Source organism: Colletes gigas, unplaced genomic scaffold (assembly GCF_013123115.1).
Source record: "Colletes gigas isolate AHSC1104 unplaced genomic scaffold, ASM1312311v1 Colletes_gigas_Sc00013, whole genome shotgun sequence".
Lineage (NCBI taxonomy): Eukaryota > Metazoa > Arthropoda > Insecta > Hymenoptera > Colletidae > Colletes > Colletes gigas.
Genome location: NW_025106642.1, coordinates 6,856,236 through 6,881,003, shown reverse-complemented (window position 1 = coordinate 6,881,003; position 24,768 = coordinate 6,856,236). Strand labels below are relative to the sequence as shown.

The 24,768-nt window shown below is 43.9% G+C and overlaps 1 protein-coding gene across 1 annotated transcript in view; it reads right to left on the bottom strand.

Moving 5' to 3' along the window:
* LOC122399402 (leucine-rich repeat-containing protein 24) overlaps positions 1 to 24,768 on the bottom strand; it is a 245,515-nt gene that overhangs the window by 51,257 nt on the left and 169,490 nt on the right. Inside the window, exon 6 of the mRNA XM_043400066.1 lies at positions 11,556 to 11,708. The gene's annotated coding sequence lies outside the window, so the exon portion shown is untranslated. The remainder of the gene's footprint in view (positions 1 to 11,555; positions 11,709 to 24,768) is intronic.

Sequence of the window (24,768 nt, the reverse complement as noted above, 5' to 3'; positions counted from 1 at the left end):
GAAATGAGAAAAATCAATTTATTTTTATCTCCAAACCATACAGACTCCTTGAAAAGATATTTTTATGCGAACGCACGATCTGTTTACCTGCGCGCGGGAAAAAGGTACGCGTAAACCGGAGGCAACAACAAAAGAACGTAACACTTCCGGGCGCGATACACTTTCATACCTTTTTCCCTACCGTAACGCGACGTGGATAAAATCTCGACGACGAAAGCCTAAAGGGCCTCGGGAATAAGAACGCGTATACAGGGAGTTTGGCTACCCCTGGGAAAAATTTTGGCTTCGTTAAAAAGTTATTAAATGTCCGTCTTATTTTGGCCTCTAGACCTCCCATTAAAATTTTTCCCAGGAGTGGCCGAACACCCTGTATAGTGGCGGCAACAAAGAAGAAGTTAAAAGTCTTAGGGTTAATATTGGAGAGAATAAGGCACCAATTGACCCAGAGTCGAGTATCAAGAAGTTCTATAAAACGTGAAGAACTTTGGGGAAACTTCGGTGTGGTCCCGGTTTAAGCATCGGGGAGATTATTGAATACGAAACGATACTTTATAATATCGAAATACTATTATACGTGTTCTCTGTCGATTCGCGACACGCATATCTGCGAGCTTCTCGCAAAATGGAGTCCATAGGACATCGTCTCAACCCCTGCAAATTACAGTGCCGGAAGTATTAACCCTGTCAGAGTCGAAGACGATCCTGGAACGCGAACGGGTTCGAATATCGGATGTCGCGTATCTCCTGTTTCTACAACGACAGTAATTCTCAACCTTCCTATTTGTTCTACATCCGTGATTCGTGTCCCAGTGGGGCGTGTACCTGTTGAGAATCCCTGCGTTATGCCACCGTAAGAGGGATGCAGAAGACGCTGGTGCACGTTAACGGTTGAGCAGAGGGTGTGCATACAATCGTAAAAGCATTGATATCTGTACGCTAGCTGGTAAATTCTTTTGAATGATCGGTGCGTGCTGTGTGCACGCGCAAATATTCTCTAATAAAAGGAAACGATCGCGTTTTCGTCGTAAAAGGAAATTCGAAGTAGCGGCGGGAATCTATAGCGTTGTAGATCGCATTGGCGCGACGCGCGGCTCTCGGACAAAAGACAACGTTTTTTCTTCATCATTCTGTACGTTCATTGTTTTTGGTCGTGTGCATGAGGGAATATCGGGACGTTCGAGGCGCACAATAAGTCTGAGATTTCTATACGAGATAGGGCAACGACCTTTTCTGCCTGGAATATATCGAAAATGTGTTTCTTTACGAATTTTACGGTAACAACGGAGACAGTACGCGTCGTCGAAGATTATATTTTCTCGAGTCGAAACTCTGCGATTTTATGATACGAACGCGCGGTTTTCAGCAACGGGACGATCAGGATAAAATTGTAATTACGAAATTGGTTCGGTACACGCCGGAAAATGAGTAATAACGAAGAGTCATGATCGTCATAACAATATGATACGACAATTAATAATGCGCTATCGGGATTTTAAAATGTAAGCGGCGAATTTAACAGCTGAAACGGCAGAGCCTCCCCGCCGCGCTGCCATAATTATTACGGTTTTGAAGCGAAATAACTCATTGTGATTAATTCGTTGGCTCGTAAGCGTGCATCGGGAAAACGTTACTGGATTTTATTAATACCCGGGGCTGGCTGGCTGGCCTCGAGGCATCATAATGTCACGTTCAATTTGCAGGTTGACCATCTATTCGCGGGTTAATATCTCTTTCGAACGGCGTACGATTGTAAACTGGGCCGAAATAAATAATTAAAAAAAAAACAGAAGTTCTGTTCCATTAGAGTGTGGCGCGGAATGGAGCGAGGCACGATATTACTGTTTAACTCCGACAGGCTCTCTGCCAATATTGGAACGGTTCGCACTGAGAACGTCAGTTTTGTTGCACATTTTACGGCGACGAGAGATTCGGCGCATATTCTTTTCAACGGAAGAAGTATATTTCCCATTGTAACTGCCTTTCGTGGGATTAAAAAACGAACGTGAAGCAACGTGAAAATAAGCCTCGATCATAGAGAGATCCGTTCTATTCTGTGTTCACATATCGCCATTTAAAGAATTTATGTTAGATTCTTTTGGAACGTTATGCAGGAAGAAATAGTATCCGCTTCACAGTTTACTGAACTTTCTTTTCGATGTTGTACGACCGTTCTAATTGGACTTATCCGGGTCATCCGCGGATTCTTTTTCCGTGGAGTTAATATCCAAACACCTGCCACCTGTAACACTATACACGAGAAACGAACAGCTTGTTATAAAACATCGTAGCAGTGGTATCGTGTCTTCCGTTACGATTTTAATATTAAAAAAAGTTTAACGGGCAACAGTGTACGGCGCGGTATAGCGCGTGCTTTATTACGAAAGTTTTTGCCAACACGGTGTGCTTTTTCCATATGGAAATGATTTTTACTTTTCTTCGTCTAATTAAAATTCGACTGTGCGACCAAACACGAGTCATTATATTTTTGATTAAAAAGTCTGAATGGGAATCTTAATTAGAAACGAAAACTGAACAGAGAACGGATTTATTGAGGACTCTATCTGTACTTACAATGTAAATTGATATTTCCTGTGTATTTATTTTATATCACTATGATTGATTCAAATTCCACGGTATTGTATTATTGCGACGATCGCAGCTGAAGTGAGAAAACAATTACAAAAGGACCGTTCATAATGATACTGATTAGCTATCAAGGAAAACACGAAGTAGATGCAGAGAAGCTCTTTGTATTCAATGGTTGTATCGTACAGTTGTACAGCTCGTTAAAGTGCATTTATATTCCCGTTGAAATTGTTTAAATGATGTTTAATGAAGCGCAAGCACGTGAAAAGCTTAACAGTATATTATTACGAATAGTTCTGAATAGGACCCACGCTCCAAGTGGTCGAAACTTCAACGGCTAATTAAGCACGTTCTCTTATTCTGTTGCTCTCCTATTCAATAACCGAATCACAACTTTCGTGATAAGTATAAGTAATTATGCAAAGTTTATACCAACAGTATTCGGGTAAAAAAATTCTAAAGAAATCCAATAGAAGGATTGTTGGAAATAATGTTGACAAAAAGAAGGAAGCTTATGATAGTTTGGATCATAGCGCGTTCAGCCAGGGACAAGCAAATAACCGTGATCAGCGGGTCCACCATCGGATCGCCTTAACGTATGCAAAGCGATGCCCGGCCCTGAACGATGTATCGAACGATAAGCCAGCAGATTGCTGAAACGCGTGGACGTCTGTGCTCGAATAGAGCTAAAGACGAGGAGCAGCGCGTGGTGCTGCATGCAACGATAGCAATTGAGCTTCGGGACCGTCTCGAGCAGGGGAGAGTTCCCAAAATCGTACCACTTAAGATACTTTATCTTATCTTACCCATTTGCCACTAATCCGTAAGCAAATATTGGACGCTTCCGTTAAGAAGATCAATTCAAATTTATTTTACGCGTGATTTTGCTGGGTCAGTTGCAAATAATATAAAAAATTCTTGAGTAGCAAAGAATCAACGCGCCATCGATGAACGGGAAACAGAAGAACACGGGGTATATCTCGGTGAACTAAGTAATTGCGGTCGTTTAATACCGGGACGGGAATAATACTGTCACTCGGTAAATTGCTGGCACGATGTTTTCTACGAATCGATTTGTTAGAGTTTTTGCTTCCGCGTTTTATGGCGGGATCGTGGTCCAACTAATCACGATTCAGGTAGTTATGATAGCGTCAGGATAAGGACGTGGCAAACGGATCGAGAAACGAGGATACGGGAAAAAGAGCGATGTTTTTAAAACTTGTCGTGTCTGGTAAATAATCAGCTTCGTTCACACTATGGAGAATAATAGATTTCCTTGCGTTTCGCGGAGACAATCGTAGACAGTTCGCGAATGCGAGTTCATTATGCGATAACATTTTTCGATGAATCCGTAATTCCTCATCCACAGTATCATTCGACGATCGTGCGCGTTAATGGCGATCAACCAGATAGTATAATTCATATTCACGCACGTGCGAGAGCCGGTCCCGATAGTAAACGATGCCAATGATTTACCGCCGCGTCGGTACACACGAACTACGGGCGATTTGTTTCAACGTTACGGTTTCCCGGAGCAATAAACAAAACTGAGTGCGTAAAACGAGTGCGTGGCTACGAGCTGAGCGAAATTATTGCTTGGCCTGATTAATTAACCAGCGCCTCGGAAATTCCACGTCGTTCTTCCGGCAGCATTTCAGCTATTTTATTGACTCGAGACCTACATTTATTGAAAATAATATGAATTTTCCAACCCTTCAGATTTCAATTAGTTTCTATCAATCATCAGACAATTATTTAACGGTACAACAGTCTACAGAAAGCATATAAAACGCTTCGTGGAATACTAATAAAAGAGCGACACGAGTTAAGGTAAACAGTGTCGCGACAATTTTAAACGTTAACCAAGTAATTACGCTCGTTAATTACAGTAATCGATGAAAGCGAGGAAGTTTGAAACACCCATCTTTAAGCTTGTTATTACTTATTATATTTACAAGCGAAACTCGAACTGTTTTAAGTATTTGACCGTTAAAGTCACATTTCAACTATCAAAGTCTAAAGCACCGGCGGAACTTTTGTACGTTGAACGATTTCGCTTTCAGGTCAAATAAGAGATTCTGTTCGATTGGCGTTGATCACCTCTCAATGTTCAAACAGCGAATAACTCGGTTCGCTCTCCTCAGACAGTTTCCGGTATGAGTTAATAAGGCCTGATGGGTTATTTAAATCCCGCGCGAGCGTAGGGAACGCGGGAAAGCAGCAAGGAAGTTAAATTATTTGCAATGGAGTTTCGATTATCCGATTTCCGATTATCAGGAGCTCCGCTTTTATTTGAGGTAGCACGGTCTCGAGCGATCGGGAACTCTATTACGGATAATCGACGTTCCACTGTATTGGGAATCTAAGTTTTTCCTACGGTCTTTTCCAAATGTTCTTTCCCCGTGAAGTTGGGAAACGAAATGATTGGCAACGTGAAATTAAGAAAACGATTTCAACTGTTTACCTACAATTTACTTCGTGAACAAAAAATATGTAGAATGTTTCGGGCATCAAGTAGCAAATTAAATTTATTCTAATATTTGAAATCATTTTTCTGATAGTATACCGCCGAGGTTGTCGGGAAAATTCCACGCGAGAAAAAGAATATAAGCAGGGAGAACATTACAATTAATTGCAGAGCCAAGAACGCGAATTCGCAGCAGCGAAAACATAATCAGCCGTCGCGATGGTGGAATCTTTGGGGCGTCGTTAGGTTTTTGCTCCTTTTGGCGAACTTCCGTGATATCGGCGCGTCGAGTTCACGCAGGAAGTCGCGTTCAGACTCGCATTACACGGACAGTGGTCGGCGAACTGACGCACCGTAATTACCACGGCAATTACTGCCGACACATTTCACGTGTACGGTGTGTACTCAAATTTCCGTGCTCGTCGCCGAGTGCCGGATAAATGAACAAAAGCGACACCGAATGTCGTTCGAAATTAGACGGAACATACAAGGTGGTCAAGGTATTTTTAAAATACGATACCGCTGGTTAAAATAGCTCCGTACTAGACAGCACCGCGAAAGAGGGAACTGATTGCTTCCGGCAGGCAAAGCGAAAAAATACGAACGTCGAGATGTCGATCGGTGAGTTTGGTTAATTTCGGGATGTCGAAAGTTGCCGGGAACGAAACCAAAATGGACGCTCGTCTGATTGGCTGTTTGATATCTAGAAACGACGGAACACATATCGACCGCGGCTCAACAATAGCAACCGTTTATAATTCTCCATCATTGTCAGCTTTCAATTTGCGCGTTTCGAATTTAATTCCGACTACTTTCACAGACCGCGCAACCGGCAGAGGCGCAGCGCGCCACCCATTATGGGACGAAATAATAATGATGTATTATCTGCAGTTACAATGGATACTGGAGGGTTGAAAATTGCACTGAAACACGCTTTTGTGTTCATAATTAATGAACTCCCTCGAGCTGCACGGTTCATACAAACTTCCATCTTCCGAATGATGGCCAGTCGCGTTACTTAGGTAACTCGAACACCTACGCCCGCGAATGCGGACCCAGGCCGGAATTATTATCGCGTGGCTAGGAATGTGGGCCATGCCACTGAAATTTCCCCGTTCCACCGTTCATAGAAACTTAAAAAATCCATGAACCTATATCTAGAAAATTATCAAGCAACGCGACCAATTGTGTCTCGAGTTCGTTTGCTCGCTGTCATTTACCAGATACGATTTCCACCTTCAGCGTGTCTTTGATACGTCGCGATTCGTAACGTTGGAAGTCAATCAAAATGCGTGGGTGGTCAGCGACGTCCTCCCGGTGTCAGTTTGATTCGTTCGAAGCAGCTCGCCATTTGAATTTATCTTTCACCCGAGGATCGACTCCGTCCCGATTTTTGTCACAGCTAGCGCGTCGAGACACGTACGAGCAACGCGATGCCTCGTTCGAGCAAATGACACTCGTCGCGTGCGTTCGATACGCCGTTTACAAAACACGCGAGATAGTTCCGTCGCGCGGGGGAACGAGGACGAGAAAATAAAACCGCGTGACGGATTTATACGCATTTGCCAAACATGCTTTACGAGCTTGGCGTTTTTTTTTTTTTTTCCTGCGAACGGTTCGATGGCGTCGCGTTTCAATTGCTCGTCGCGCGCGTCACCGTGAAAGTACAAACTCTGTGATTACGTGCAATCACCGGGCAGGTGTACACAATCGCCAAATTAGCCATGGGAAGCGCGAATAATGTCCTAATTATGAACATACATCAGCGGTCGCGTGCAGTCGCCGCGGAAGTATGGCTAATGTATAAATCCTTATTATTTATTGAATATTCATCGTTGGATCTGTGCTCGTTGCACGGAGGGCTGCGTACATTCCCCAACGGATGGCGATTGCGTACGTTTAGATTCCGTTCGCGATAAAACGTGTATGTTGTTCGTTCGTTAACGCTCGACGCGAGAGAAGAGAGAGTCGTTGGTTTCGAACGATTAAAATCTGTCGGCAACTCGACGCGGCCACTCGTGCCTTAATAGGCGTTTAAGTGCTACGCCGAGGCGGAAATTTTATTCCGCTAATTGTACCAGAATATCGCCGTGTTACTCCGGGTCGGACGCGGGCTTCTTAAAACTGAGAAACTCGAATTAAACTTAACGACGCCTTCGGCGAAAGGGGACGCACGGAACAGGTCTACGAAGTGGAAAGTTCATCTTATCGAGTGCAGTGTTTTTCAGGTTACCGCGATAAACGCGAATGTGAACGCGATACGCGAATTACGAAATTTCTTTTTTTAATTGTCTGTAACCGTCGAAATTGATCGCATTTCTCTTCGTTTTTTCCCCCCCATGAGCCCCGTAAGCGGATCACTCGAATCCGTATTTCGAGGCGGAGAACTTTTTCCGAAGGATAGGGAAGGAGTTACGAGTTGTTTGCCGAAGCGGCGAGCAAAGAAGTTCGTCCAAGTGGACGTGATTACGCGAAGAAAACGAATAAGAGGAGGCTCGTGAAATGGGCTGGGGAAAGGGGAGGGGGGAGGGGGTCTGATTGCTAAAAATTACGGCGCTCACGCTTGCTTCTGTACTGTACAGATAAGCCCGTCGATCTAGCGTGAGATTGCGTCTCCTTGTTAGAATTTGTAACAGCTGCCGCGTCCTGGGACATCTGCCCGAACCAGTCGAAACGCTCCATGTTGCCCCTCCAGATAAGCAGACATGGAAACGATCAAACTTCGTGTGTAACGCGAGCTAATTCGCTATTAAAAAGTATACACCTCGATAATAAAACATTTTCTCCCTGGACCACCTAGCGTTGGAATTAAATTTTCAGTACGAGAATTACCGATACGTATAATAGAAACGATCTACGCGGACTGTTTCGCGCAACCGGCACCAGCCACAGAAAAAAATTTCATTACGCAAACTTAAACGGTATCGAGCGGTGCGTAACTTGTTTAATATTATAATTACATCGTGATAGTAAAATTTTTGGAAACACGCGGGGTTATAAATTTTACCATTGGCCGGACTACCGTGAACGAACAAGCCTCGATAAATCCTGCTTTACGACCTAATCTTAATTAAAATCTGACTTTAACATGTGGAAACTCGCGAATGAATTATGCACAGGATGACTCGATCCGATCTATAACTAGATTCTTCTCGTTGTTATGACGTTATAGGTTCCGTTATCGAGTCGATATAGCGTACGATCGAAATTTAGTGGCTCTCAACGACGTCGGCGAAAACGCGAACGCGAACGTTTGGTCTTGTTCGAACAAAGAATACGCCTCGCCATCGGAACGTATTAATCGTAATATTTACCCTACTCGTATCGCTGGCCAATTTATTTCTTCGGCCATTTTGCCAGTCATCGAAAGCAACGAAGATATTCAAGCTGCCTATGATAAATGGAACACCCCTTTACGGGTCTGTAACGCGGGCGTACAAAAGGAACACGGGAGCGGGAAGTAAATTTAAATTTATTTCGCTGGCAACTGACGTGCGCGTCATAAATGATATACGGTCGGGACGAAGGTAGGGGGGGGGGTTCTATTTATTTAACTGAGATTTCACGGACGTTAAAATTCGTGGAGTTTGCGCTGTCTGATTTCACGTTGTTAAACGGAATGACGTGCTCGCGTTTCACTGACAATTGTTCGACCGACGAATCCGTTATCTGAAACAGTCTGTGCCGGTGCACGTTAATTGCGCGGTTTACTTCGATGATACTTTCGGTTACGATAATGGCGAAATTGTCATGCTGATCGTCTCGTTGATCGTCGCGTCTTGTTCCGTTCGATAAAGATTTACGCACGGCGAACGATGGTTGGGGTGCCATAAACAACAGTATCGGTGATGTTTCGCGTCGTCAACGTCCCTATGGACGAGATAAGGCTACGAACCATGGAATAAGAGCATTTTTCCAGAAACTAACGGATTGGAGAAATAGAAAGATCAGGGCGTACTGGTTCAATCAGAACGATTAGAGAGTCGTAGCAACAATGCATTTCGTTATTACAACGTAGCATGGATAGGGGCAGGCTGTACGTAATCGCTTTTAGCTGCGGCTATCAACTAACCACTGACGTCGATGATCGGTAGCGCTACGAGCTAATCGGAATTAGCTTGGATCATTGGCTAAGCACAAGGCCGGTAGATATGGCGCCCAGCGTGATGGTAATCGCGATTAGCAGACTCCATCAACCGGCCGCAATGTCGATTTTTCGTTAACGATACGTATTTCTATGGAAGCCTCGGGACCTATTTACCCACTGACGTATTTCCGCGCGAACGTATCCCAGTTTCGTTTCTTCAGTTACGCTCGTGCGTATGAAAAGGGAGCGAAACAGGGTCACCGGAGGTTTCCTTTCAACCTCCGATACGTTCCCTGTATCGTGATCAACGCGTCGCTATCTGGCCATTTCAATTTCTATTTCAAAATTACGTTCTCGGCTCGTTTTATAACAATCGCTATTCGTAAACGTTGCAGTACAGACTTTTCAACCTGATAGCACCGCCCAGTCTTAGCATCGGTTCTTCCATGTTTCGATAAATCGTATTCCGTTGGAAAGTCTCCTCCCTCGTTGGTCTTTTGGGCAGAAAATGGTCCCGGCTGGTAACAGTTGCATCGACAGGTTTGGCTCGTATAGACATCGTGTCCTTTGCGCGACGCGTCAACGGAATATTAGATGTGTACCGAGTGACATCGAGGCGAGGACGTTGTAAGCGAAATTTACGGAATTCGGCTCGAATAAACGGCTGGGAACGCACGTGTGCCTTTGGGACGAGCAGACGCGTATCGGTCATAGGTGCAGCGACCGATGCTGCAACGGATCGCAATCAACATAACGGCGAAATAAACGTGCACGTGGGCGTTCGGAATGGCGCAAACTGTGAGTGACACGTACGCGTCGGCTCATCTCGCGAATTGCTCTGTTACAACGCACGCGTGTTACATCCCTTCAGGTACGTGTCACCCTTTTCATGGTCTTTCGAGCCGTACGAGTGCGTTACTCTTGCTATTCTTTATCGTTTCTCCAGCATTTCATACGAGATAAAGTTGCGTCGATATAGAGTTTCCATCGAACAAAGCTTGAAGTCTTTGAGACTATTGATATTATTTTTTTTTTTAAGGTCGAGTGCATACAGATTTTAAAAACGAGAACAAAGTCCTCGTAAACGTGGAATAAAAACAGGTCCTTCAGACTTTGATAATCCTTGTTGCGTGACCCATTTCTGCAGTTAAAACTGTTTGAGCTCATTGAGTGTCAATTGTGTTATATTGTTTGGGAAAGTTAGAGATTTGCGCTGGTACGGTATCGTGATTCCCCAAGAATGTGTAATAAAACTGACAAATCACAGATAACTCCTTTGTACTGGTAATTTGCAATCTATTGAAAGCCACGTATTTATATTAAAATATCGGACGGTTAAAAAAATATCGGACAAAAGCGTAAAATAGAACAATCCCGGAATCTATCAACGACAAAGAACGCTGATTTATTCATCCGTCGCAAAATCGTAGCGCAAAGAACGAACGTGAAAGCAAAGTAGAAGACAAACGGAACGGGATGTAAGCTACGTTCGTTATTCATGAACCGATATTTCTATGACTGGAAAAACCAGCTACGTCGTCATCAAAATATATACTGATCTTGGTATTAGAAGATACCCGTGAGAAAATAGTGATTCAAGGATCGAATCAAAGCGGAATGAAATTTCACTCCCGATCAATATTCATTTCCAGACGGATCTTCCGTTTTTCCTTCGAGCGCAAATAATCCGGGCAACTTTCATCTCTTGGAAATTTAAATTCGCCCTTCTGCGCGCCGCGAAGTTACGTATCGATTCGCGCTAAAAATACAGGTATCGTTCTCCAGGGACGCCACGGTTCTCGATAGCCCAGGTATAATTCTACATTCTGGTAATTCCGCCATTCGTTAACCGCCTCCGTTTCGTTGAGAACCGGCGGTCGTTGCAGTTATGAATTCTAATGCTAGCGCAAACTGCGCTCCGTGGTGCACCGAGTCTTTCGGTAATTTCGGTCTCTCCGTAGCGGAGCGCGCGCGTATACGTACAGCGGGTGGTATCGTCGACCCTTAACAGTCCCCTTCTCCGTCCATTGCACCCAAAATTGCGTCGCAGTCGCTGTGAATCGACAGAACGATAAGTTCCGTTGCCCTCCATGGCAGGTTGCCGGAGCCAAGGTCTCGATTTGCAACCCGCCAGGCGCGCTATGGCTGTTGAAGCTCGTCGACGGGTAAATCCCACCACGCCCACGCCCGCGTTGCTGCCGCGAACGCAACAAAACAAACGTCGATGCACATCCCTTTTGTAGCGGACTCGCGGGGGTCTGATTCCGCGTGCTTCTTGGTCGATTGGCTGCTACCAGAAAGAGGTCGGATTGGTGTCGACGCGGGAGAATCCATCCGAGTGGGGTATTTCCGCGTGCTCGTCGAACAACGAGCCGGGAATTCGATTTTACAGGACGATGGAGTGGATTTACTCACGTCTATCGAGATTTCCGTGGCGGCGCGTCGTCGGTGCCTCGTCACTTCCTCCGCGGATCGATCGCTGATGGTGCATCAATGTGTCGCTCCTGATTGCTGACTCGAAGATTTCAGGTTGTAAGTAGCGACAGCGATCCCTGGGCACGCGTGACACTGAAACAGCCAAGATGGATGGTTCGCCATTAAATCACGAGGTCAGACAGGTTTATGGGCGTGATCGATATCGGGGACTCGCGAGCGTCGGCCTTTTTGTCGCGTCCAACCCCCCCTCCCCCGCGGGAGTATTATTAAATTCCTGATACCGGCGGCCACCGTCGACGCTGTCACCGAATGATAATTAACGCGAGCTATACATTTTTTTATGGCAGTTTTAATTGCGCGCGTGCGGCGTGTAAAGCGTCCACTTTAATCAGGTCGAACCAATTTTCGGCCGCCAGGGGGTTCCATTCAAGTAAACTTCGGTGAAACTTGCCAGGGTGTCCGAGGCCTGCGCGATTAGTTTTTCGCCTGGCTGCGGGCGTCATTTTAATTTCGTTCGACCGCCAGATGATGATCCAGTTAGAAATACGAGAACTGGGGTCAGACTGGAAATTGAGCTTTTTTAATAAATTGCTATTATTATATCCTATCGACAGGTTAGATTCGATGTTTCAGGTTTCTGGGTTATTTGAATTGAAAATTGATTTTTTTTATTAACCCCATTTGTTGATCGTTAATGTTTAACGACTGTTGGAATGTATTCCCTTTGTGTCATTTGAAATCCACCACTCATCTCGAGGGAACGGGTTTCAAAAAGTTTGGAAACCAGTGGTCTAAAATAAATATCTGCAGCACATTTGCTTGAAAGCATTTCGGTACAGGCTTCGAAACTGTCAAAGGGAGGATATCGAGTCACGAGATATTCCATCTTAACCGAATAACTTCGGGCCACGAGATATATCTACTATGAGCGCGAAAGGGTTAATTGAGGATAGGTCCAAAAGTAGATTTGACTGTATACATATATGCAACGTTGTAATGAATGCAGCTGAAACTTTAACGAAGCAACAGATTTCTGTCGAGGTACTAGTTAAAAAATTTGATATTATATTTTCAAGAATAAAGTTAGCCATTGTACCGGGTCGTATGGGTTGTACACACTTCGAAGGACTGGAGGGTTGGAAGTTGGTATAAACAAGCCTTTTAATGCAAGGAGATTAACAAAAGTCTGTGGAAATAGCAGATCCTTTAAGAAATCTATTTACCATTGGCATGATGGTTTTGTTAATGGGGGTGATTATGAAGAAAATAAATACAGGTAACGGGCAAGCTCGTTCCGAGGATTATTTTCCTGGTTCTCTCATTAAAATATCCTTATTTGAACCCGAGCTATGAAGGCGAGGTAATTACTTTTCATTCAACCCTCGTAATAACTATGACGCGCAAATAGAGTATTGTGAGAGTTGCCAGTGTGTTACATTTTTAAAGACTCTCAATTACCTTCAGCTGCCTTCAATACGGTTAATTACACGTTTTAGAAATGTCCTTTCCGAGTCTGCCCCAAATTGCGGACATTTCATTATATTATGCGAACATTATCGTACTGAAATTGTAGAAAAATTCTTTTATAATGGGCTCTGTACCGTGAACGTTGCAATACTGTTCGTTTAAAAACAATTCTAAATTACTGAGATTGTTAAGCTTACTTTTGTTAACAATACGAGCCAACTTAGAACCGTGAACGTTGCAGTCGTGTCACAACTAAACACCACACACGCTGAACTAAAATTGAGAAACTATTTAGAATGCGGTGGACGCTTGCCTGCAGAAATTGCTTTGTCAAGCTTGAAACCAGCTATTGGAAAATCAGCTTATTAACCATAACACGAGCGGCGCAATCTTTCCAAACATCGACGGGACGTGGAAAGAAGGGAAGATAGGCGCAACAAAGCAGAATATGAGGTCAATCGGACAGCGAACGGAAGTAAATCAATGCGTAGGAAAATGAACGAAAGTCGATGATAAAAGAAGACTGATTTACGACGGTTTATCGCCGAACGGAATGAATGGAAAGGCAGTCCATCGAGTCTATCGCGGGAAAAGTCTGCGGGATTACTACGTTGCGTGTCGGAGTAACTTTACGAGCATAATTTGCCTGGTCGCGATAAAAATGTCTGATCGGGTCGGAACACGACGTCGAATCTTTCGAATCGTAATAACGGGTTCGTAAAAAATTATGTTTTCTTGCCACGTTTTCTGGTCGCGCAATAAAGGCGCGGAATAAATAAATAGATAGGAGTATCCTCGTCGTGAGAGCGCGTTTTATAGGTGAAAAGAATCTCACACCGTGAACATCATTCAGGGGCAATCTTTATAGCTTCGTGCGGCAGCTTTTTCCATTCACAGAGGAAGAAGATCGCGCGGACAATAGGCACGTAGAGCGGTTGGATTAAAGATAACGGGGAAAACGTTTAGTGGCGTCGACATCTAACAAGCCAGACTTCAGTCTATCCACAGACCCTCGAATCGAGCGTTTATAGACGTTCGAATCTCGTTTTACGTCCGTCGAAACATACGCGAGAAATTGTCTGGGGATAGATGGTGGACCTAGTGTTTCACAATCGTCTCGAATTCAGAACGAAGGAGCGCGAGACGCGTGGAACTGGGCTAGAAGGAAGCCAGAAAAAACGAAAAGGGTACGGTCGTCTGGTTGGTCGAAATTCAAAGCCCTCGATGACAACGGGCAACGAGGGTAAGGTTAGATCGCACTGTACTTACGTGTACGCGAAACCGTACTTACGGTCTCCGTGTGCACGCAGTTGTTCTCTAAACGCGTCTGAGGGAAAGGGGGCGTGCTTAAAAGGGTGGTTCATCGGCGCTGCGAAGGTGACGCTACGTGCACAACCCCTATACCGGGTGTACCGAAATATATCACGGTTAGCCCTTTGCCAACCGCGTAATCACACTCGATAAACTTCTATTCGAGGCCGAAGTTTCAAAGACACATTTTCCCTCTTCCTTGTGTCTTCAATATTCTTCTATTTTTTAGCCTTCGTTCACACGTTCTGTGTATTATTAGCATCATAAAGCGAACACCAAAGGCAGTCTTTAGCATTACAAATATGTAAATGGCGATATTGTGCATGTGAATGAACTTCTCATGCATGGGATGTGAATGACAAGTGCTCGGGGTTGTGCAGAATAGATCGAGTGGCTGTTGGAGTCAAGGTTCGGTGTCGAGCGAAGTCGAGCGGTGTCTGAGGGTAAGAAAGGAAGTATATGGCACGAGTGTGTACGATAGTTTAGGACGTGATAGTCGTCGAGTCTGAAGGCGTTATTACTACATATTTATTTTGCCTTTCCACTGGTAAATTAAGAAAAGCATTTGCTAGGATTCTAAAGGTAATTTCAAAGCACGAAACCGAAGTTTAACCCCTATTATCCGAGGTTGTGGCTGGCGATAGCGGAACACATTGTATAAGCGACACGTTGGTCTTTAACGCGCACACCTCCGGTGTGTTTGTAAGTTATGTATCGCGTTCTTTTGAGTACACCCCTATTTCTCCGCGACGCCATTCTCATCCCCCGACACTTTTTACGCGACCCTCCCTTCGCCTTCTGGCTCGAGTCATCTTGCTCTTTCCCTGATTGTGTGCGGATGTGTTCGCGTGCTTCCAGACTCTTAAACAACCGCGTCGCGCGGTTACAATGGAACATTATGGGACAATCGACGATGCATGCCGAGGGGCCGTCGAATGAAAGTGTCCTCGTTCGTCGCTAAATTAGTCTGGATTGTACCGGAGCCAATGATCTCTGCGGCTAGGCGAAGATTCCTGTTCCTTCTTCCGCAATTATCCTTTCTTTTTAACGCGACTGTGTCCTCCGTCGAATCTTTTTAGCGATTCAAAACGCACGATCGGCGTGAAAAGTATTATGAAAACTCTGCACATCTTCCGGTGACTAACGTATCTGCAGCGTGTCTAATGGTTAGAGTGTCGGTATTATGCATTTATGGAATATGCTAATATAGAAAATATATACTAAATGTATGCAGAGCATACACACGTATGCAAAGTGAAATGTTAATATTATTATATTAATCTAGGAAATATATATTCAACGTATATGTTGTGTGCACTTTGGGTATTAATATTTTCTATAAAGGCATAAAATCCACAGTCTGGCGATGATCGAAGAGCAAGGTTCCGGATCGAAACAAAGCATCGATTCAACCGATATTGTAATTAGCAATTTTCCGCGGTGAAAAGTTTCATGCAGACGGTATTAGGGGCATTAGAGAATCAAAAAGTTGTAGTCCCCGGGCGGTGCGTTATGCAAACCATTATAATCACTGGCTACAGCTAGTTAATTTCGAATGAACTTGTTTAAACTTCTCGGAACTCTCTGCTCCGGTTTTTGCTCATTATTTTTCGCAGGTTGAAGTTTTTAACAATTTAAATTCTACCGATATTACGTACCAATCTGTTCTTCGTCCATCTGGTTGAGAATAATAAGCTTTTGTAAATGCAATATCGATATTATTCGATACTATCTACGAATCTAAGGGATGAGCTTGCTTATAATTTAGGTAAACGTTTCCAAAAGAGAGCACAGTAGTATTTCAAACTGGTTATTACTTCGAAGATCGCCAGGAAATCTGATAATCACTGCATTTCTCATCTCGCTATCATTCTCATGCATCCTCCATACGTACGTAGCGCCATAACTAGCGTTTCATTCGAAACAATTCAGACGCGAACGATAACTTTTCGGCGAGCACTCCCTCGTGCAACGGCGATAAACGAAGTTCGCTTTGTCTTGAGGCTGGCGTGGCATAAGATACAGAGTGGCACAACAAGGTTCACGGGCATCCGTTATCTGGAGCACCGCTATCGAGCGTCGAGGAACACCGCTATTGAACCGCAGTGTAAGACCGCAGAGATCGTCACGGTTACGGTGGAGCAGATTTCTCAGAAACGAACTAAAAAGAATACGTTCCCTATTAAAACGATACAAAATTTATTCTAATCATACTTGTTTATATTTTCCATTGTATCTTCATAAAAGAATTGCCAATCGTACACGATTTCCTGATAGAAACAAGTCCAATCACGGGCTCGTCCAAAGACGCGCATGTCTGCGAAATTGCTAAAGTAAATTCGTTCGGAAATGGTCGATCGCGATGTTTGAAATCTCTACAGAAAAGGTAATTGTATCCGCGATATTTATAGAACAAATAATACACTAATAGAACGAAACGTTCCGACTAATCAACGATAAGTCAAGTGCACGTAACAAACAAAGAATTTTCTTTCGTTCGATCGTATTTATTGCGGTTGCTTCGTGAAAACACGGGGAATTATCAGAGGGATATTTTACGGTCTCTGTTTCTATTTTCTTTGCGGAAAATTGATATCGGGGATCGTTCAGCAGCGTTTTGTCAGTGTCTGGCAGATTTCAGATGCTTTCGTCTCACGAGATGCAACGTAACCTTTGAGCAAAAGCTATTTTTCATAGCGCGCGAAGGGGAACGTAAACTATTTATGATAGGGTCTGACGAAATATGGAGCATGAGTAATGCATCTTCTCCAAAATTTCGGCAGAAAGTTTGCAGGCCTTTTGAAGATAATTGGTCAAGCATAGTTTTTCTTGGACCCTTTGTAACAGTGCGTTATAAATATTTATACTCCCTTTATGTTATTTCTCTGTGTGTTTGGGCCACTTGCATTACTTATTCAACAGAGTTTAAACTCATAAAGCAAAGCGGAATGAATTTACACTTCCGTTCACACCGTGTGTAACGCTTTCAGTATCGTGTGCAAGACTCAATTAACTTTATAAATGGGCATCGTGTTGCAGCTAAACAAGTGATGAATATGTTAATTGTACACTGAGGTAACGGTATCCTACTACACGATATTCTAAGCACCAGAGCCTAAAATAACGGGAAATAAACATCGAACTTTTAAGCCTACAATTACGAAAGAAACTTTGAAATTATGTTTAACTTTAATTTAATTGTTTGACACGGGTGGACGTAATTACGGGTTTCCACGACGGTTTGGCTATTTTGTCACACCGTGCAAAGGTGCAAATTCGCTCGTGGTGCCTCATAATTATCGGACTACCGGGTAGAAGAGGGGGAATCATGTCTACGACGCGTTCAACTTGTCCGCCACGGTTTTAGTAAACTCCGTTAGCTTTAAACCGCACCGGCGGACTTGTCTGTGCTTTTTACGCGTCCCAGGTACTCTGTCTGCCAGAGCTTAACGAAGGCGAGAGCTTGTCAGACGGGGAAAGCAAAAATTAAACGCGTTGCATTTGCAAACGGGATTGTGGCAGTCCCGTGTCGTCGTCCTGAAAAGCATCGTGGGCGTTGGCTGTCAAAGAGCTCATAGAATAGAACGTGTAACAAGTGAAAAATATTATTTGCAAACACGACTGTTAGTTGTTAGGTTTAAAATATCAGTAGAAAGTAGACGGAACCAGCCTGAGATAGATGCATGTCTTTGTACTTGGAAGACCAATCAAATACTATTTTTAAATAATAATAGAGTAAAAAATCCTTCTGTCGATCGAAAAGAGGGAATGTTTCGGATGCATGGAAACATTAACAGTGAAAAAACCACGCTCGCGTCGGAATAGTTTGTGCTCGCTGTCTTCTACATTGTGAGATTCGTGGACGATCGCGAATAAATGAGATTTTTTGCTCGAAAACTGAAAGTTGGACGAAAAGACTCGAAGGATAAAGGGACGGATATAGGTAGACGCGCAGAAAGAAAGTTTCGAATCCCAGATGCAAAGAAAGAGGTTCGCGGCGCGCAAGCAAGAACAATCAACAAAAGAAATCGGCCGAGTGACTGACTATTAATTCAGCTTCACTGAGTCAGAAAAGTGGTCTTCCTGCGGTGCAGACGTCGAAAGTTTTCGACCAATCAGTGATCCACGGACGTCCCACCGCGAATCTGCAAACCGCCGATTCTCGTTGACCCGAATAAACTTTCATTTTTCATTTGTTGCTTTCGTTTAAGAGGGATCGTTTGATCGAAGAGTAATTAAGACTTATCCCCCATCGAATCGTTATTAAGTCGAAACTCTTTTGTCCACGGTAAGACGTCCAGAAGATCCTCAATTTTCTATTAAAATTTTAAGTCCACCATACAGTACGTTCGTATCGCGAAACCGACGAAATTACGTTTTTACTCTAGACAACGATTTTTTAATTAAAATTTCATCCTTGTGAAAGATATACACCGTAACAATTTGTAGCCCTCGGATCCACATTAGTTTCAAATATGTATTATAAAATTTGTTCTGTAGATAACTCAAATCCACGCGTAATGTATGCAAATCTTAATTCCTTTTCAATTAGATTGACAATTTATAATCCAATTTATCGCATACGAGTCGCATAATCGATTGGAATTGCTGAAACTTCTTTAGTTGTATAACGTCAAATTAAATGTGAAAATAAACATAGAAGGCAGCATAAATTATAATAGTTTATATGCTCATTAGATAGGGGATGAAATGCCCTTTAAAATGAGCGTTCGAACGAGTCGATAGCTTTATTAGTTCCGGAGATATAGCGATTTTAGTTTCAAGTCGATGCGGTGGCTAGTTTCGGAGATATAAGAGTTCGAAGCGTTTGTTTACTTTTTGACTACGGCCTTGTCAAGGTCGTTGACCGGCACGTGCTTGGAGAAACTAGGTCACTCGGCCACTCGGCCGCGAGTCACGTGCGAGACAGAGAGGTCTGGCGCGACGCGTCAGACGGAGACAGCGATAGTCGAATTAAGAAAAATTACCCCTTTACATAAATTACGATATCTCCGAAACGGGAAGTCGGATCGCCAAAAACCAAAAACCATTTTAAAGAGGAAGCTTTACCGCTTCCAACAGTAGTTCGATTTTGAAGAAAACACCAGTAGTTTCGGAACTACACGTGTGTAAAGTTTAACTATTTTTAATACGCGTTGTTAGATTAAGACGATGGAAATTGAAGATTCTCTTCTTTCATCTTTGCTATATATTTACTATTTACACTGGAAACTAACCAGAATTTCATACTAAATTTTGTCTGGTGTTTTACGAAAGAATATAAATCGTTCAACTTGTCATTTGACCGGTCGTGGTAGATTTAGTGTTAAATTTATGGACAGTAGTACGCATTCCGTGATCCATATCGATAATGAAGGGATGCACATCACGAATAACTTATTTATTAAACAGTACAGAAATTCGCGATACTGCAATTTTTCTTTTTAGAGCGACGAGATTAGATCTTCGATCGCGTGTGTCGGTGTCTATGTGTTATCGATACAACACAGTGTAACGCGACATCTCGTGCCCGTAGGTTTCTGCATACTGTCCTGCGGAGTATTCCTGTATCGCACGAAAAGTGCAACTGCAATCTAATGCACTTGGAAATTTCATGCGGTCGGGACAGCAGGGTGGTTTCTCTTGAGCGCGTTTCGAATATCTATGGGAGTAGCGAACTCTCAGATCGTTTTCCGGGCAAACGAGTTTGTTTACACGCGGTGTTTTGTGACACGCGAACATAATTTCGAGGGTAAACTCGGCACACAGAAATACGAGAGTCACAAATATGGTTGACTTCCCTACTTCGTCGAACTTTAAAAGAACGATCTATCGAATATTTCATTTAAAGGGTCCATTGGAAAATTGAGAAATGTCTGCTTCAACGAATTGTGAGTTTAAACATTCAATTTTATTCTATTACCATTAATACAAGGGCTAATAAAAGTCGATTTTATTTACAACTCGTGTTTTATATGACCACCGCGCCATGTAAAAACATTTGTCGTTGCAGAGAATCAATTTTTCAATGTCTGTCTCATAATTCACTCTGTTCAAACTTTGTGTGCATGGCGTTTGATATTCTTGACATCTTCAATTGAATTCAATTCGAATTTGCGCTCGAACTGACGTTACATCGTCACCGTATACGATACAAAATTACGAACGAATTTTAGTTGACATTTTATTTTTCGCGGTTAAAAATCTAGTTACACTTCACACCTGCAACTGAAGGTATTTATATATATTTTCTCTGTGACCTACCGTTGTTTAAAACTGTGAAAAATGTTCGTAGTAATTGCAACTCTGGTATAAGTACGCTATAAAGAAAGCGATTCAAGTTTAAATAATAAATATACCTACGTAGTCGAACATATGTACGATTTAAATAGCCGCGAAAAAACTGTGTTAACCAACTTGATCGAATAAACGTCCAATACTAGCTTCTGTTATCTCTGAATTTGATAATTTACTTATTCACGGGAGGATCCTTTAGTACGTATACATATAATATGAGAAAAAAAAAGCCAGACGACAGAGAGTGATGTATGATAGTTCCTTAATAATGAATGAATAATGGTGACGCTGTTCTCTTACGACAGAATTAATGATAAAGTACGCTTCGGTGACACTGATGATCCAGAAAATAAGTCGATTTTATCGCAGTATAATTAGCTTTGTTACAGATACGATTAATATGACTGAAAGTACAATATAACGTACGATGCGTATTATCTACGCAAGTATTTATAACGAAATAGATGCAATTTAAAATATTGATGCACGCGACAAAGGAACTTTGAATTTAGTACGGATCGCTTGTTCCATCAAACTTGTTCGAAAAATCGAGATTATCGGGGCAATAATTCAAAACCATTTATTTCTCAATAGAGCGGCAATAATCGTCGTAGCTACAATGGTTTCCCATCGAGGCTGGCGGAAAACGGCAACACCTTTCGGAGATTTATCGCCGAACAACGTGCTCGAGGTAATTCATTCTTTCGGCGAATCGATGGGCCAGATTTTTCCGGTCAGTCCGTGGCTCGTAATTCAAACCCGAACAAACGCCACGCGACCCAGCGGCGTCCATTGGCCGGTGCAATCGTCTCCCAACGATTTTCGTTTCCGGCTGTATGCACGAAAATCGCGCGCCCGGCTCGAATAAATTCCACTCCGCGTGCTTAAAAGCGGCAAAGAAACGGAATTTACTGGGGGCTGGAGGGATCGTTATCTGGTCTGAAAGTTTCGCTATAACTGTTGCTGCGATTCCAGAACTCTTAAGAAAATTATAACAGCTTGGATGGTTGCTCGATAAAAAAAAAAACTATTATTCGCCGGTGCTGTTCCAAGCATCGCTTTCGAATTATTTTAAACTTTTTCAGTGGATCTTTAAAACTCGAAGCGAGCAGAGATCTTTCACCCGTGCACCGAGAGGTAAATGAAATTTTATCCCCACCCCCACCTAGAATCGGATTTGGCACGTTATTCAAACTCAAACGAACGCCGCGCGTCCGTGGAAACCGTCTTCCGAGTTTCGTTCGCGGCGATATGCGCGAAAATCGCGCGCGGAACTCGAATAAATTCCATCCGCGTGCTTAAAACCGGCAAAGAAACGGAATTTAGACGGCCAGGGTAGGGGGGAGGGGGTGTCGTTATCTGGTCTAGCGGCGCCGCTGAAACTGCCGCTATGCAAGAAAGAATCCCGAACGTTTGTATCTGGTTGAACGAGCCCGACGTTCGGCCATTCTTGCGCTTATCAGTAATTCTTTTCTTTAAACCGTTTCTTTCTTATCCGAACCCCGCCGCCCAGATATTTCTCGCCGGCTGATAGCAACAGCGTTGTCCCCGTTGCGGTTTCGTCTCCCCCTTCCTTCGTCCCTTTTCCGTCACAGATCGGGCGAATCCTATTTCTCTTTTTTCGTCTCTAATAAACGTCCTTGGCAGCGATCCCATACACGTCGTGACAGCGAGCAACTCGCGGAAGGGAAGCTCCGTGCAACCTTATCGCGGCCATAACGCGACGTTCGAGTCGCTTAGCGTCGCTGCTCGAAACAACCTTTTCATCATTCGTTCTACGGAAAAGCTATTCAGATTATTTATCTCTTTTCTAAATGTTTGTTTACCACCAAACGAGTCGCGTTCCGAGTAAACAGCTCACCCCATGAATCACGAAGCTCCGAAGCTCTCCTGGTTACACTTTGGGCCTCGCGTAAATCGTCGTGCGCTCGTGCGAGGATACAAGCACCCACACAGGCCACCGGCGGTGGCAAGTTTCCACGGTGTGTCGAAAAGCTCGCGTGCAGAGCTTCCACTTTCTATTGTTGGCCGAGGTCGTTCGAGTATCGAACCGCGATAGTGGCCTCTTTTCCAACCGGCCGGGAGGATCGGTATTAAGGTCAGCAGGAAAGGACGAAGGGCACCGATCTGCCGCAACGATCGGCGACGAGCCGGGCCGTTGCGGGTGGATATAACCGGAGCCAGCGGAACGAAGGTAGATCGCGTCTGGATAAAGATATCGGATTAAACGCAACTCCCGGAGAGTAGACGGAGAAACGACCGGGAGAGGTTTTATGGTAGGTACTTGTTGCGCGACGACGGGGAACATCGTAACTTGCGTGGGCGATAAGTGGTTCGAGGAGTTACTTAGGCGTTACTCGCGCTTTCGTGCAAAGAAATCGGAACGCCGGGATCCGAGTGCACGTAGATTATCATCTTACTGACTTTCGGATAGCAGTGTTACGAAGTCGACTTTCACTGAAGGGATCTCTTATCGAGGGTTCCCTTCTTCCGTTCATCGGGGGTCTACGAAAGTGGGTTAGAATCTCGATTGTCCGAACTAGTCGATGGGCGTATCCGAGGCAATCGATACATCAGGCGACCATTTTAAACCGAAGATTCATTATGCAATATTCCGTGAACGAGAATAATAATTTCAACACCCTCCTACGTCGTAGTTTCTAAGATATCAGCCCTTAAACTTTAGCTAACTAGGGTAAAAATAATAAATTATGTTTGGAAAATTCAACAACAGTGTTCAATCATTGTCACGTGGCGTCGTTTACAGTGCATGACACCAAAGGACTTCCCAAGAGACGCTAGTCTTGCAAAGTGTCAGCAAGCCATCGATTCGTAGCTTAGGGTCTACTATACTCGAGACGTCGATCGTTCGAGATCCCTAGACTGTTATCCACGCCTTACCTTTGAGATTATTACCGAAAACATGCGAACGCATAGTGTCCAGATACGTTCCCGTTAGCGTTAGATCGCTTTTATCGCGGTCTATTTAAAGTTTTGGCGTTTGATAAAACGGGGACGATATTTCAAAAGGATAAGGGAGCAAAGATTGACTACGTTGCCAGCCCCGCGAAATCTGGCGTCGTTCGGGAACAAGACGTTATGCAAAAGCATCTCCGCGGCCAACCGGGAAGACAAATAGCATTGCTCGACTCGGAGCATTAATCTCGATTGACGCGGGGAAAGTTTACCAGGCGTTGTTCACGCGGAAATCGGATACGTTTCCGTATAAAATGTCCGAGGCTCTCGCCGTGGGATTCCCGGTGACGGTGATATATTTTTATCAGGTCGCCGTCCTGGACCGTCTCGCACGCCTTCTCCCGCATCCGTCCTAAATCATTTTTTACGATCGGCGGAGGCAAAATTCGGAACGATGGACCTCCGTTTAAATTTACCCCGAAATATCGAATACGTCTAACGGGTCGAAATTATCTTTCCGATGTGAAATATTCAGAGGCCCGAAGATTCCAGGTCGCGGCGTACGAACCGCAGCGGCGCGTTCCGTTGCACGTAATAATAAGTTGTGCATAATTGTCCGCATAAGCTTACGCAGCTGGCCCTAATCGCGATTTCGATGATTATTGGGCTGAGAGATAGCAGCGCCATTTTCGACAGAATTACTCGTACATTGGGAATTGCGATTACCGTTATTAAATTACGAGCTGCCGCCATTAGTGCTGGCATTGATACAGGCGATAGTCGGCCGACGGAATTAAACACACGGAAACCCGGTTTATATTTTACAGTGTCCGTACGCGGCTACATATATCCGCGAATACGGTTCCGTCCCGTTCCATAATTTTTCGAATCCGCGCGAATCCCCGTCCGAATAATAGACTCCCATTCCGCGAATGCTCGTGTCGATGAATATTAAAGCACGCAGGGGGGCGGTTTATAATGCCTTAATCTCGTCTCGGCCGTGGGATTAGCGGGTTTGATTCGGAAACGTTCGCATGCTCGGCCGCCATTTAAAAGCACGAGTGGGAGAGCAACCGGACGCGTGCATGCTCACCGGCAACACAACGACCAAACCCGTCAATTATGAAGGAACAACGCGGCGATTGCCTTGAAACTCGCCACGATTGACCGGTCTATGGAATGCACGATAATTCGACAGAGG